This window comes from Antedon mediterranea, chromosome 3, assembly GCF_964355755.1.
Source record: "Antedon mediterranea chromosome 3, ecAntMedi1.1, whole genome shotgun sequence".
Lineage (NCBI taxonomy): Eukaryota > Metazoa > Echinodermata > Crinoidea > Comatulida > Antedonidae > Antedon > Antedon mediterranea.
The window spans coordinates 3,108,633-3,123,455 of NC_092672.1; the positions used below are offsets into that span (position 1 = coordinate 3,108,633).

Sequence of the window (14,823 nt, forward strand, 5' to 3'; positions counted from 1 at the left end):
CTGATAGACGGAGCAATTACCGTTCCCTTCGTTTTTGATCTAAGAAACTGTTAACTGATTTGTTGGCAGTACCTGGTGCATCATGGATATAACATGTTGTTCTCTCTCCTTAGCTCCTTAGCTACAATGGCTTCTTCATCTTTGTGACTTGAAAATGAATTAAAATCAAACCAGGATTCAAACATGAAAAATAAAATAAAGAAAATTTACATCCACATCAGTTTTGTTCTTATACAGAGGGAAATTGTTTGGTGGGCAGTGATTGACATGTTTGCCTGCTCCGGAAAATAAAAATCATGTCGCATTTTGTTTTGTTTTCACAACGCACCATGTTCCATGTTCTTTTTCCTCGATATGCGTGTAGCTGCATGAAACGTCATGAAAACAAAAAGTCACTAATGCTGTACGACGCACAATCTGTTGTGAACCTCAACTGGAGCTGGACCGGATCCAAATTGATAACAATTAATACTTACGTTTGTAGATCATCAAACACTTCTGGTAGTAAGAAGTTTAGCATAGACCACAACTCAGACAGGTTGTTTTGAAGTGGGGTACCAGTAAGTAGAAGTCTGTTAGCAGATTGGTACGTCTTCAGTTCTCTAAAATAAACATAGTTGAATACAAATCAAACAATTTATCTTACCACCTTATTATTTAAATAGCTTGTATAAAGTTGGAGGCAAATTTGGACTGATATAAATTCATTACAAACATGTTGGGATATTTCTATAAACATGATGATGGTGGTTTCCAAACAGTGAAAGTGGTAGGTAAGACTAGGTTATGAACAGACTTAAGTTGGTATATGAAATATAAGCTGGGTAGAATCAATTTAGGTTAGGCTCAACTTCACTCAGCACAAATACTTCTTTACATGACACTCTGTGTGTAAATCGTATGGCAGATTATTGATCACGCTGTAATAAAATGTAGTAATTATTTGTTTAACTTACCCAATCACTGTCATATATAATGACTGTGTCAGCTGTTGTCAAGTTGATGCCTAACCCACCAGCTCTTGTTGAAAGCAGAAAGATGAAATAATCAGGATCATTGCTGAAATTACTAATTTGACAAAGATAATAACACAACTTTCTTCCACTAATTTTTAATCATTGAAAAACAAATTAACATGATTCGTGGCTGCTATTATTAATTATGAAAAAAAAAACAAAAAACAAAACAAAACAAAACATGGTCTGTGGCCAGATACAAGTCCAACTGATATATTGTAATAAAGATAATTATTATTACTTGGACGTGTAAAAATTAAGACAAACACATTTGCCGACTTAGTTAAGTTTTCTCTTTACTCTGTCGTATTCTTGAATGCTTACATGTTGTCTATCAGTAAGAACATTCCTGCACTCATTCTTAAAAACAAAACAGAAACGTAATAATACAGCATGCAGGCCTAGTTGCTGCTAAAATCAGAATGTGAAATGTCTATATCTACTGGTCATTCTTCATTGTGCATTCACTATAATTTACATTTACAAATTGGCAAAAACATAGTTGTTTCTTTACTCTGTATCCACGAGTGCTTACCTGTCAACAGCCATCTAGACGACAGTAGTTCTGTCTCTGTACATGGGATATGGTCTGTGTAGCAGCTGTAATCTTCACGTATGTCACGCACTTTCATCCTGCTGTGAGAAGAGATCAGACATTGCGGTCATCTAGGCCCAGGCTTATAGATAGTAGTAGTAGGCTACTAAAAACTAGGCTAGTTAGAAGTCACACTTCCCTCCTGCGACTCTCTAGTTTGTGTGGGCTAGAAAAGAGAGAAAAAAAGAGTGGTACACGCACGACTGCTGGCTGCCTGTGTGTGGTGGAGGCCTAGGCTAGGCCTAGAATAGGCCCAGTCAGGCAGGGGGATAACAATTGAATAATATTAATAATTGATGTGTTCATAATTATTTGTCACGTTAATAGTTAGGTGCCATGCAGGCACCAGTAGAGTCTAGGCCTAGCGTATTACCAAAAAAGAAACAAACTAACACCCAGCTTACCTAAGTTTTGTGGCTCTTAGAAGAAACTACAACAGGCCTAGGCCTACACCTTTTTATTATTCATAAAGGCCGCGCTGTGTGAATTGAAACCAAACCATTATTCCACCTGCTCCTCTCCAAAGGATTGTATACGACGCGGCGCTATACAATCTTTGCCATGCATGATGCCTGCTCTTCTCATTTTAAATAGAAACCAAAGAGCGCCTTCAACGGACAACATGACACCGTACCAGTTTAAAAAAAATTTATTTTACCAATTTAATTTTTCATCAGTCACTATTTCGATATCAAAATATAACTCAATTCGTTTATTTTTTTCGTACCCAGCATTTAAATACAATACAACAACAATTGTTTTGTAATATTGCCGGCGCAGTGACGATGCGATAATGCTTAGTCATCATCATCAGTGGCGGATCTAGGGGGGGGGGGGGCGTATGGGGAGTACGCCCCCCCCCCCCCACCTATTTTTTAAAGATTTTTTTTTTTTTTTAAATTAAATAGATGTTAAAAACACGTATCGTTTCGACGGTCATCAATCACCGATGGTTTGAACATTTTCATAGAGAAAATAGTACTTCGGAGCACATCGTCAGCTTGATCGCATTCCACCAAGCATGTACGTCGATCCTTTGTGTAGCCTACTATCAATCTCTAGCGTTACCAACGATCATTCACAGTTAATAAGTGTAAAAGGAGCAAGATGATAACAGCCACGTGGTGAGCTTGGTCGCGTTCCACTAAGCAGGTCGGCATCCTTTGTGATCGTCACTCCCGTATTGTAGAGTAGCGGTTAGCGGTACCTCCGCCGTCGATCAGTAGAGTTGATGAAGCCACATGGTCAGTGCTACTATACTACGCGCCCATTTATTAAGTACAATAAAAACAAAGGCTAGGACTCAGGGGCGGTCGCAGGACTATTTTAAGAGAGTTGCCCAAAGAGTCTATAAGGCTGTGTAGACACATGAGTATTTGAGCCACAGGCGAAGCAAATTGTTAAAAGACACCCCCTAGATGGCCGCAAATGGTACTCTCGCACGTAAAATTCATGATAAATTGCACCTCTAGTTCGCCGGAAATGTCACTCATAGCGCTAGCAAACAGAGGATTGTAGCCTATAACATACGCGACTAACAATATAGGATAACGTCACGGGGAAGTCCCCGTAAATTAGTAAATTACCAATGGTTTATTCAAATTCATTACTGTATACTAATCCCTCGCTATTCAATTAAAATTGTATTATTACTACTATATTGTTGAAAATGGATTGCGTGATATGAAAATGAATTGATAGTAAAACGTAACAAAGATACGTTCTTGTCTGGTTATTAGGTATTCATGCTCTGATGAAGCGGAGGATTAATTTTGTAGAGTTCCATTTAAAATAAATTTTGTTACAAAGAAATATTTTGGTTGTGGAGGTCGTTAAATTCGCTGGCGCCAGCATTACTTCTTTTACCAATTTTAACAATTAAGCTAACAACAAAACTCTGTAACTACTTTAAGCCTATCAAGATCCGGTTCTTGCAAAGAACTATACATTCATTTCAATATTCCAATATTCATTTCGTAGCAACAACTGCGCACCTATCTTTGAGGTCAACTTTAATATCACGATCACATGCCGCTATTGACTTTGGCCGTGACGTTACAAAAGCTGTTCCACAGTTAGTGCAGGTCTTTCTGTACTGTAGACAATAGGATATTACTGAAGTCTATATTTATTCACTCAAAATTACACAGATAGTATTTTAGAAAAACACACAGGATTCTCGATATAAATGTATATATAATACCAATACCTTACCTGTTATAGACCTTTTGAAGAAATTGTATTATTTGGTGCCAATCAGAGTTCATTAAAACACACACACTTACAAACACTATCAAAATCCAGGCACAATACCAAAACAAGAGACACTTTTTTTTGACACAAGAATCATAAAGATGAACGCACTATAACAACAACATGTTATAGACAGGCTACTATAAAATAGTTTCAAACATTATGACAAACACATTAACACATCCAAGAGAGAGGGCAGTCAATACGAGTACTAACTCACTTGCCTCCTGATTTACGTAAAGGTAAGAAATTACAAAACACGGTACTACCTATAAAACATTTTTCATATACAGCAACACAATAGCGATAAGACGGAAGTTGCCTTAATTAAGCCTGTTTCCTGTCGACGTTATTCGACGCTATCGTCCGTCGTCGTTGATCGTTAACAGTTCAACGACGATCGTTTGAAAACGATCAAGTTGAAATGATAACGATACCGAGTACCTTTTTCTGTAAATCGTTAACATTTCAATGTTTACGTAGATTGAAGATCGCCGATTATTGTTAACGATAGCGTCGAAAAACGTCGACAGGAAAACAGGCTTTAAGATACCGGAATTACTTGTATGCAATTGACACGCAGTAATTTGAAGGCAATTCCGTTTGAATCGTGTTTGTAGTTTGTTGACGCGCGCGTGTTGTGTTTAAAATGTTACTTGTAATACTAATTGCAGATTCATTTGGACCTTCCCATAATGCATTGGTGCGTGGAGTTTCATTCATCATTATATCAGGGCCGTAGCCAGGATCTGTCAAGGGGGGGTTCGGACACTAAATATTTGCGAATTTTGTTAAATGACACCCCTAGATGGCCGGAAAAGACACTCTCGTGCAGCATGCTATATAACCAATGAGCAAAAAGATCGTACTTTTTTCCTCCTCCTCAAACACGTCGATAATTTAAATGACGATAACTATTTGTTGCCGTATGTTATTGTTAGATGCGCGTGCTCTGTGCGGAACCGCCGATTGTTTTATCATTTACTCCGTATTTAGTTTTGCGTTCAAGTTCAATGCGAACGTATATCTAGGAGCAGCCCCGAAAAAAGCACACTGGGTGAAGGCAAATGCTATTTGCTAGCTCTATCTATAATATTTATTTACAGCAATTCGTTGAGGAATATAAATATGTAAATAGGTGATATTGATACATTTTAGTACGTATCGGCTGGTGGTCTAGAAAAAAAATAATCGGATGCCATAATGTGAACTACAGTACTTGATACCATAGATATTATAGTGTAAAATATTAATATTCACTATAATCCTCTATGATACATTATACTTCATAGTCACACATAAATACTGATGTACGTCGGAAGGCTATATACTTTATGCATGCTGCCTGACTGCCAGTGATCTAAACAATTATAGGTACGCAGTTGTCTGGCGGTGTCCTTTGTACGAATCGTTCGTGCGCCAGCTCGCTATGAGACGCGTCAATATCATGTTACATGCAGGGACCAAACATTTATTTTTCAGGTTAAAATCGGCAATTCATTTGCAGCTTTAGAAATTTACAGACACGTATCACTAGTTGACGCTCATACAGAGAAGAAGGTTCACGAACAAGTTTACGAATTTTTCAATTTACAAACAACTTTTTGTACTGTGGGGCACGTATTTGGAGGATTTTTGGAGATGAGGGTGAGGTATTGGGCATGTCGGGGATGGGGGTTCGCAGTTGGTTAAGGGGGGTTCGCTGTAAAGGGGGGGGGTTCGCCCGAACCATAAAAACCCCCCTGGCTACGGGCCTGTATATCATACTGTATTGTAGACTTGCCCCAAGTCTGTATTATATTTTTTTTTATTTATTTGTTTTTATTTCGACCGCGATTTTTGTCTGAAAATACAGACTTGTGAAACACGTATAGAAATCGATTTGCAGACCGCAAACATACGATAAGAATGACGTAGGTTATCATACCGTATTTGGCTATATGGGGCGGGCGGTATGTAAATATGGATTTCGAATCAACCAATGATCATTTTGTTTCAAAATGAAAGAGATCGAGTACGTAGGCCTACCAGTGCTTAATGTACGATCGAGACTGTTGAAATATAAAATAGTAATGCCAAGTTGTTTTGTTTATTAATTGTTTAGTCCTTGGCCTAGGCCTCTTTCGTAGGTCCTACTCAACTCGCACGTATGACCTGCCAAATAAAACGCCAATGAAGTAGGCCTACATACCACCGGCACACAACAGGGCTACACCACCACACAGAACAGGACAGGGTCTGGGTGGGAATTAAATCAAAATTATCTCCGCGTAATAAATGATCCATTCAATGTTTGATTTGCGGAGAAGCTAGCCTATCATATATCAAGACGAGTTTTCATGTTTCAAAGATCCCATCAAATGTTTACCAGACTACTAGGCATATAAAATAATTTCTAGCCTTCAGAACTTTCATAAATGTACCAAAGTACACATTGTCTAAACGTAACATAGCGCATGCGCATCATCTTAGTTGTTGAGTCTTTGAAATTCTTAAATATGAATATTTAAACGGTGTACGAGAGAGTAGCCAATCGCATGCAGCTGAAACTAGTCAACCGGATAATCGTATGCACCAAGAATTCTTGGTGTCAAACCACGTGACTTGTGCGTGTTTCCCCAGACGGAATATCCAAAATCAAGTAGTATACGTATGAAACGCCATATGTGCAAAAATATTTATCTTTTAACTAATATTAAGACAAAACTCCGTCTGGAACCCAGACTAACTGTATTGCTATACAGTAGTCTTTTTTTTGTTATCACGTGACATACAATTTCCAGAATTCATTTTCATTTATCCACTATATAAACTGTACAACCACGGACACTCCAGAAAAGAAAATATGATCGAAATTTGCAGAAAGAAGCAATATTATAAAACACTATTTCAAAGTTCGGAACGTTCGTAATTTTTACGGAAATTCCCCCAACTATTACGGACGTAGAGAAATGAAGACACATAGGGGCTAGGGTACTACGAATGATGGGGAATCCCTGGCAAAATGTAATGATTATGGCTAAATCAACGACCCGTGTGACGGGGGTTTACCACGATCACAGTGTGTAGTGGCACTTCTCACGCACACAAGCAATCCAAACAGACAACAAACACAACAAAAACGCTAGTTTTCCAACCCTGAACTTCTATAACGTTAATGATTAATATAAATATATGATGAAATGGGATCTAAATTTTAATTTAGTGGCAGAAAAAAATATTTAATATGAAATTAAAGGTGTTGCCCGGGCAACTGGGGCAACACCCCTGCGTCCGCCCCTACTGTATAGTCAAGTGCCTATGAAAATTATCCCGTTAGGCCTACATTTTATTAAAACGTATTACTATTAAAATATTAACAATGCTGCAGCATTTCATGACCCTTGTTGTTTTATTTGCTTTCCCGTCGATGATTCTCATAAACAAATCGCGATGACAAAAGAGGTGTTTTGTTTTTTTCAAATCACTAAAATATATAATGTAATGATGATCGAGCCGGACCGCTAATTTTTAAATGATCGTTTAAACCACCAGGTCGTTGAATATGCCGTGATTTTAATTGTCAAAAACATGATGTCAGTCGATGGCTCGGAGTTTCGATAAATCTCGCGTCGCATGTGTTGCGTGGTGGTGGAAAACACTCTCAGCAAGTTTGCTTCATTAATATGCATGAGACTCTGTGACGACCCGCTTTAACGTGACGTCATTTTACTTTAGCTGCATGTGATCGAAGAATTGAAGTAGTCGTCACCGCGATCGACCCGGCGCGCGTGTAAGAAAATAATACCGGCGGCCTAGGCTAGGACAAGTTTATAAAAGCTGAAAAACATCGTCGCGTTGTAAAAATGTAGATGTAAAGTACAGGCAAGTTGTTAGCTTGCTTTTGGTACCCTCTAGGTAAGTAGGCCTATCAGCTGCATGTTCCACATGTCGTAATTTGCGAGCTTTAGAGTGTTTGGTAAATGACATTATGAGATGTTTGTAAATCGTTTTAAACGACTTACAATGCGCTAGAACGCCAAAATTTCCAGGGGCCCTCGGCCCCTGGACCCCCACCGGGGACCCTTGGCGGCCCCCCTGGCCCCCTGCCAATGTTTGCTCGCTTCGCTCGCAAAGCTACGCCACCCCTATTTCAATATCCTGGATCCGCCCCTGATCATGATGACGGTGAAGATTCCAGTTTTAACATGTAATTATTAAAAAACACTATAGCAAATTAGTAAAAGGTATAAAATAATGAATGTCGACTGGAGAAAGACAATGGAACAATATGAGAATTGTTTGAAGGTACTTGCTTGGCGAAATCAAATGTATATAAAGTTTGCAGTAGGCCTACCCACGTACGCGTATATATGAGTTCTGAAATGAATGAATTGTTGGGTTTCTCGACGTTTCAATCATTAATTTACTTTGATCATTCTGTTTGTGAAAATCAGAAAACAAACTCCTCTCTTAAGCAAGACGCGGATCATAATTATCTATGAACATCAAAGCATAATTGATCGAAACGTTGATAAACTCACGTCATTTTCAGAACCAAATAGGTTACCGTACGTTTTATTTTAAAATTCTATTATGATCTTGACATTTAAATCGAGGATTCTGTGTGTTTTTCTAAAAATAGTTTAGTGTAAGTTTGAGTGAATAAGTATAGACTTCAGTAATCCTATTGTGTATCTACAGAAAGACCTACACCAGACTGTGGAATAGCTTTTGTGACGTCATGGCAAAAGTCAATAGCGACATGTGATCGTGATATTAAAGTTGACCTAAGGGGTGAAGTTGCTTCCAAATGAATATTGGAATAATATTGATAGTTCTTTTGCAATTTATATTTTTGTATAAGTGTTTTTGGATACAATCATCAATCTACCTACCATAAAAATTATTATCTGCAAAGACGAATTGCAATTTTGTTATTACGTGTCGGATACGTGTTTGTTTGTTTGTTCGATACAATCAACATACCAAGGATTACCCATAGATCTAAGATTTCCAATGGGATTACAATCAAAATACCAAGGATTACCCATAGATCTAACAGCTTTCCAATGGGTACAATCAACATACCAAGGATTACCCATAGATCTAAGCTTTCCAATGGGATACAATCAACATACCAAGGATTACCCATAGATCTAAGCTTTCCAATGGGATACAATCAACATACCAAGGATTACCCATAGATCTAGAAGAGCTTACCAATAGGGTCCTTATAACAAAATAGACAATTTCACAAAAATATAACAACAGTTCACAATACATCAGTCTCGCTATGCACATTACTAAGATAAAGCTTTATAGCACTTTTACTCATTAAGTGTTTTTATACCTTTTATGTTTGATGGAAGATTATTCCAATCTTTAATATAGTATGGTAATAAAATAGAGTAATCTACATCATGGTATGTATATCTTATAGGCGTGGACCTATAATAGTGGAATCTACATCATGGTATATCTTATAGGCGAGGACCTATAATAGTGTAATCTACATCATGGTATATCTTATAGGCGTGGACCTATAATAGTGTAATCTACATCATGGTATATCTTATAGGCGTGGACCTATAATAGTGTAATCTACATCATGGTATATCTTATAGGCGTGGACCTATAATAGTGTAATCTACATCATGGTATATCTTATAGGCGTGGACCAATAATAGAGTAATCTACATCATGGTATATCTTATAGGCGTGGACCTATAATAGTGTAATCTACATCATGGTATATCTTATAGGCAAGGACCTATAATAGTGTAATCTACATCATGGTATATTTTATAGGCGTGGACCTATAATAGTGTAATCTACATCATGGTATATCTTATAGGCGTGGACCAATAATAGAGTAATCTACATCATGGTATATCTTATAGGCGTGGACCTATAATAGTGTAATCTACATCATGGTATATCTTATAGGCAAGGACCTATAATAGTGTAATCTACAACATGGTATATCTTATAGGCGTGGACCTATAATAGTGGAATCTACATCATGGTATATCTTATAGGCGTGGACCTATAATAGTGTAATCTACATCATGGTATATTTTATAGGCGTGGACCTATAATAGTGTAATCTACATCATGGTATATCTTATAGGCGAGGACCTATAATAGTGTAATCTACATCATGGTATATCTTATAGGCGTAGACCTATAATAGTGTAATCTACATCGTGGTATATCTTATAGGCGTGGACCTATAATAGTGTAATCTACATCATGGTATATCTTATAGGCGTGGACCTATAATAGTGGAATCTACATCATGGTATATCTTATAGGCGTGGACCTATAATAGTGTAATCTACATCATGGTATATCTTATAGGCGTGGACCTATAATAGTGTAATCTACATCATGGTATATCTTATAGGCGTGGACCTATAATAGTGGTATCTACATCATGGTATGTATATCTTATAGGCGTGGACCTATAATAGTGGAATCTACATCATGGTATATCTTATAGGCGTGGACCAATAATAGAGTAATCTACATCATGGTATATCTTATAGGCGAGGACCTATAATAGTGTAATCTACATCATGGTATATCTTATAGGCGTGGACCAATAATAGAGTAATCTACATCATGGTATATCTTATAGGCGAGGACCTATAATAGTGTAATCTACATCATGGTATATCTTATAGGCGTGGACCAATAATAGAGTAATCTACATCATGGTATATCTTATAGGCGTGGACCTATAATAGTGTAATCTACATCGTGGTATATCTTATAGGCGAGGACCTATAATAGTGTAATCTACATCATGGTATATCTTATAGGCGTGGACCTATAATAGTGTAATCTACATCATGGTATATCTTATAGGCGAGGACCTATAATAGTGTAATCTACATCGTGGTATATCTTATAGGCGAGGACCTATAATAGTGGAATCTACATCATGGTATATCTTATAGGCGTGGACCTATAATAGTGGAATCTACATCACGTGACATACAATTTCCAGAATTCATTTTCATTTATCCACTATATAAACTGTACAACCACGGACAGGCCCGTAGCCAGGGGGGGTTTTTATGGTTCGGGCGAACCCCCCCCCCCCCTCCCCCCCCCCTTTACAGCGAACCCCCCTTAACCAACTGCAAACCCACATCCCCGACATGCCCAATACCTCACCCTCATCTCCAAAAATCCTCCAAATACGTGCCCCACAGTACAAAAAGTTGTTTGTAAATTGAAAAATTCGTAAACTTGTTCGTGAACCTTCTTCTCTGTATGAGCGTCAACTAGTGATACGTGTCTGTAAATTTCTAAAAGCTTTTAACCTGAAAAATAAATGTTTGGTCCCTGCATGTAACATGATATTGACGCGTCTCATAGCGAGCTGGCGCACGAACGATTCGTACAAAGGACACCGCCAGACAAACTGCGTACCTATAATTGTTTAGATCACTGGCAGTCAGGCAGCATGCATAAAGTATATAGCCTTCCGACGTACATCAGTATTTATGTGTGACTATGAAGTATAATGACGTATCATAGAGGATTATAGTGAATATTAATATTTTACACTATAATATCTATGGTATCAAGTACTGTAGTTCACATTATGGCATCCGATTATTTTTTTCTAGACCACCAGCCGATACTTACTAAAATGTATCAATATCACCTATTTACATATTTATATTCCTCAACAAATTTCTGTAAATAAATATTATAGATAGAGCTAGCAAATAGCATTTGCCTTCGCCCAGTGTGCTTTTTTCGGGGCTGCTCCTAGATATACGTTCGCATTGAACTTGAACGCAAAACAAAATACGGAGTAAATGATCAAACAATCGGCGGTTCCGCACAGAGCACGCGCATCTAACATACGGCAACAAATAGTTATCGTCATTTAAATTATCGACGTGTTTGAGGAGGAGGAAAAACGTACGATCTTTTTGCTCATTGGTTATATAGCATGCTGCACGAGAGTGTCTTTTCCGGCCATCTAGGGGTGTCATTTAACAAAATTCGCTTCGCATCAGGCTGGGGGAGGGGGGAGGGGGGTTGACCCAAATATTTAGTGTCCGAACCCCCCCTTGACAGATCCTGGCTACGGCCCTGCACGGACACTCCAGAAAAGAAAATATGATCGAAATTTGCAGAAAGAAGCAATATTATAAAACACTATTTCAAAGTTCGGAACGTTCGTAATTTTTACGGAAATTCCCCCAACTATTACGGACGTAGAGAAATGAAGACACATAGGGGCTAGGGTACTACGAATGATGGGGAATCCCTGGCAAAATGTAATGATTATGGCTAAATCAACGACCCGTGTGACGGGGGTTTACCACGATCACAGTGTGTAGTGGCACTTCTCACGCACACAAGCAATCCAAACAGACAACAAACACAACAAAAACGCTAGTTTTCCAACCCTGAACTTCTATAACGTTAATGATTAATATAAATATATGATGAAATGGGATCTAAATTTTAATTTAGTGGCAGAAAAAAATATTTAATATGAAATTAAAGGTGTTGCCCGGGCAACTGGGGCAACACCCCTGCGTCCGCCCCTACTGTATAGTCAAGTGCCTATGAAAATTATCCCGTTAGGCCTACATTTTATTAAAACGTATTACTATTAAAATATTAACAATGCTGCAGCATTTCATGACCCTTGTTGTTTTATTTGCTTTCCCGTCGATGATTCTCATAAACAAATCGCGATGACAAAAGAGGTGTTTTGTTTTTTTCAAATCACTAAATATATAATGTAATGATGATCGAGCCGGACCGCTAATTTTTAAATGATCGTTTAAACCACCAGGTCGTTGAATATGCCGTGATTTTAATTGTCAAAAACATGATGTCAGTCGATGGCTCGGAGTTTCGATAAATCTCGCGTCGCATGTGTTGCGTGGTGGTGGAAAACACTCTCAGCAAGTTTGCTTCATTAATATGCATGAGACTCTGTGACGACCCGCTTTAACGTGACGTCATTTTACTTTAGCTGCATGTGATCGAAGAATTGAAGTAGTCGTCACCGCGATCGACCCGGCGCGCGTGTAAGAAAATAATACCGGCGGCCTAGGCTAGGACAAGTTTATAAAAGCTGAAAAACATCGTCGCGTTGTAAAAATGTAGATGTAAAGTACAGGGTTCTAGGACACCTACCCCCTAGACAGGTACCCCCCGGATGTTTACCACCCGGACAACTACCCCCTTAGGACAACTACCCCCCGGACAACTACCCCCCGGACAACTACCCCCTTAGGACAACAACCCCCTTAGGATAACAACCCCCCGGACAACCACCCCCTTAGGACAACTACCCCCTTAGGATAACTACCCCCCGGTCAACTACCCTCCGGTCAACTACCCCCTCCCCCAATCCAAAAGTAGACAAATATATAGGACCGGTTTCTGTAAAAATGAAATCATCTGTTTTTAACGGGTGTTTCGAAACTAGAGACCCGAGACCAGAGACCTGACACGAGACCCAATACGAAAAGGGAGACCTATATTTGGGTCTCCCTTTTCGTATATTAGGGTCTCCCTTTTCGTATAGTGTGGTCTCTCTTTTCGTATAGTGGGGTCTCCCTTTTCTTATAGTGGGTCTCCCTTTTCGTATATTTAGGTCTCCCATTTCGTATTTTTGGGTCTCCCTTTTCGTATATTTGGTCTCCCTTTTCGTATATTTAGGTCTCCCTTTTCGTATATTAGGGTCTCCCTTTTCGTATAGTGGGGTCTCCCTTTTCGTATAGTGGGGTCTCCCTTTTCGTACGTGGGTCTCCCTTTTCGTATATTTAGGTCTCCCTTTTCGTATTGGGTCTCGGGTCTCTGGTCTCTGGTCTCGGGTCTCTAGTTTCGAAACACCCGTTTTTAACCGATTATTCTGTTTAACAGCACGCTAGACCCTAGATGTGCTAGATTTAAAGTACCGTATTTATTGAAAAAACGGCCTGGGCTGTTTATTGTTTAGGTGGTTTTTAGATGGACATTTATTGGAAGAAAGTTGTTTATTCAATGGGAGAGGGTATAATCTAATGGAAATAGACGCCGATTATTCCATATGATGTTTCATGGGAGTGACATGGTCACCGTTTATTTGAGGGGAATTTATTTAAAGATCGACGTTTATTCGGTGAGTGAACATTGAGGTCAAATATCAAAAGTGATATTATTCTTCAAGTGTACAAAAATACATATATGACAAATTTGAGACAAAAATTAAGTGGTTATCGAAGCATTGTCCTGACGCAAAAATTATTATTATTATTAGCGAACCCAGTCTTTACAGTAAATACATGGAGTACTATATAATACGTTCGACTATCCTATGATCATGTGTGACAATCTTCAGTTTATACCACCAGGCTATATTTATGTTCAATCTTTTACTTTTGTTTACAATAATGAATAGTAATTCGTCAAAGTAACGAATTAAAATATAGTTATTAATTAATAGTTGCAGAGTCAGGGTTGTTGAATGGTCTGGGTGGTTAGGGTGTTCTAAAGGGATAGTTTTCTGGGTGGTAATTGTCCGGGGGGTAATTGTCCGGGGGGTAATTGTTCCTAGGGGGTAATTGTCCGGGGGGTAGTTGTCCAGGGGGTAGTTGTCCTAAGGGGGTTTTTGTCCTAAGGGGGTAGTTGTCCGGGGGGTATTTGTCCGGGGGGTAGTTGTCCTAAAGGGGTAGTTGTCCTAAGGGGGTAGTGGTCCAGGTGGTGGTTGTCCGGGGGGTAGTTGTCCGGGGGGTAAATGTCCAGGGGGTGAATATCCGGATACGAAAGTACAGGCAAGTTGTTAGCTTGCTTTTGGTACCCTCTAGGTAAGTATCAGCTGCATGTTCCACATGTCGTAATTTGCGAGCTTTAGAGTGTTTGGTAAATGACATTATGAGATGTTTGTAAATCGTTTTAAACGACTTACAATGCGCTAGAACGCCCTGGCCCCCAGCCAATGTTTGCTCGCTT

General features: G+C 38.8%; 1 protein-coding gene across 1 annotated transcript in view; it reads right to left on the reverse strand.

The window, feature by feature from the left end:
- Positions 1–14,823, reverse strand: part of LOC140044531 (lymphoid-specific helicase-like) — a 41,747-nt gene that overhangs the window by 4,126 nt on the left and 22,798 nt on the right. The window contains 3 exon segments of the mRNA XM_072089081.1: positions 73–147; positions 477–602; positions 957–1,006. The gene's annotated coding sequence lies outside the window, so the exon portion shown is untranslated.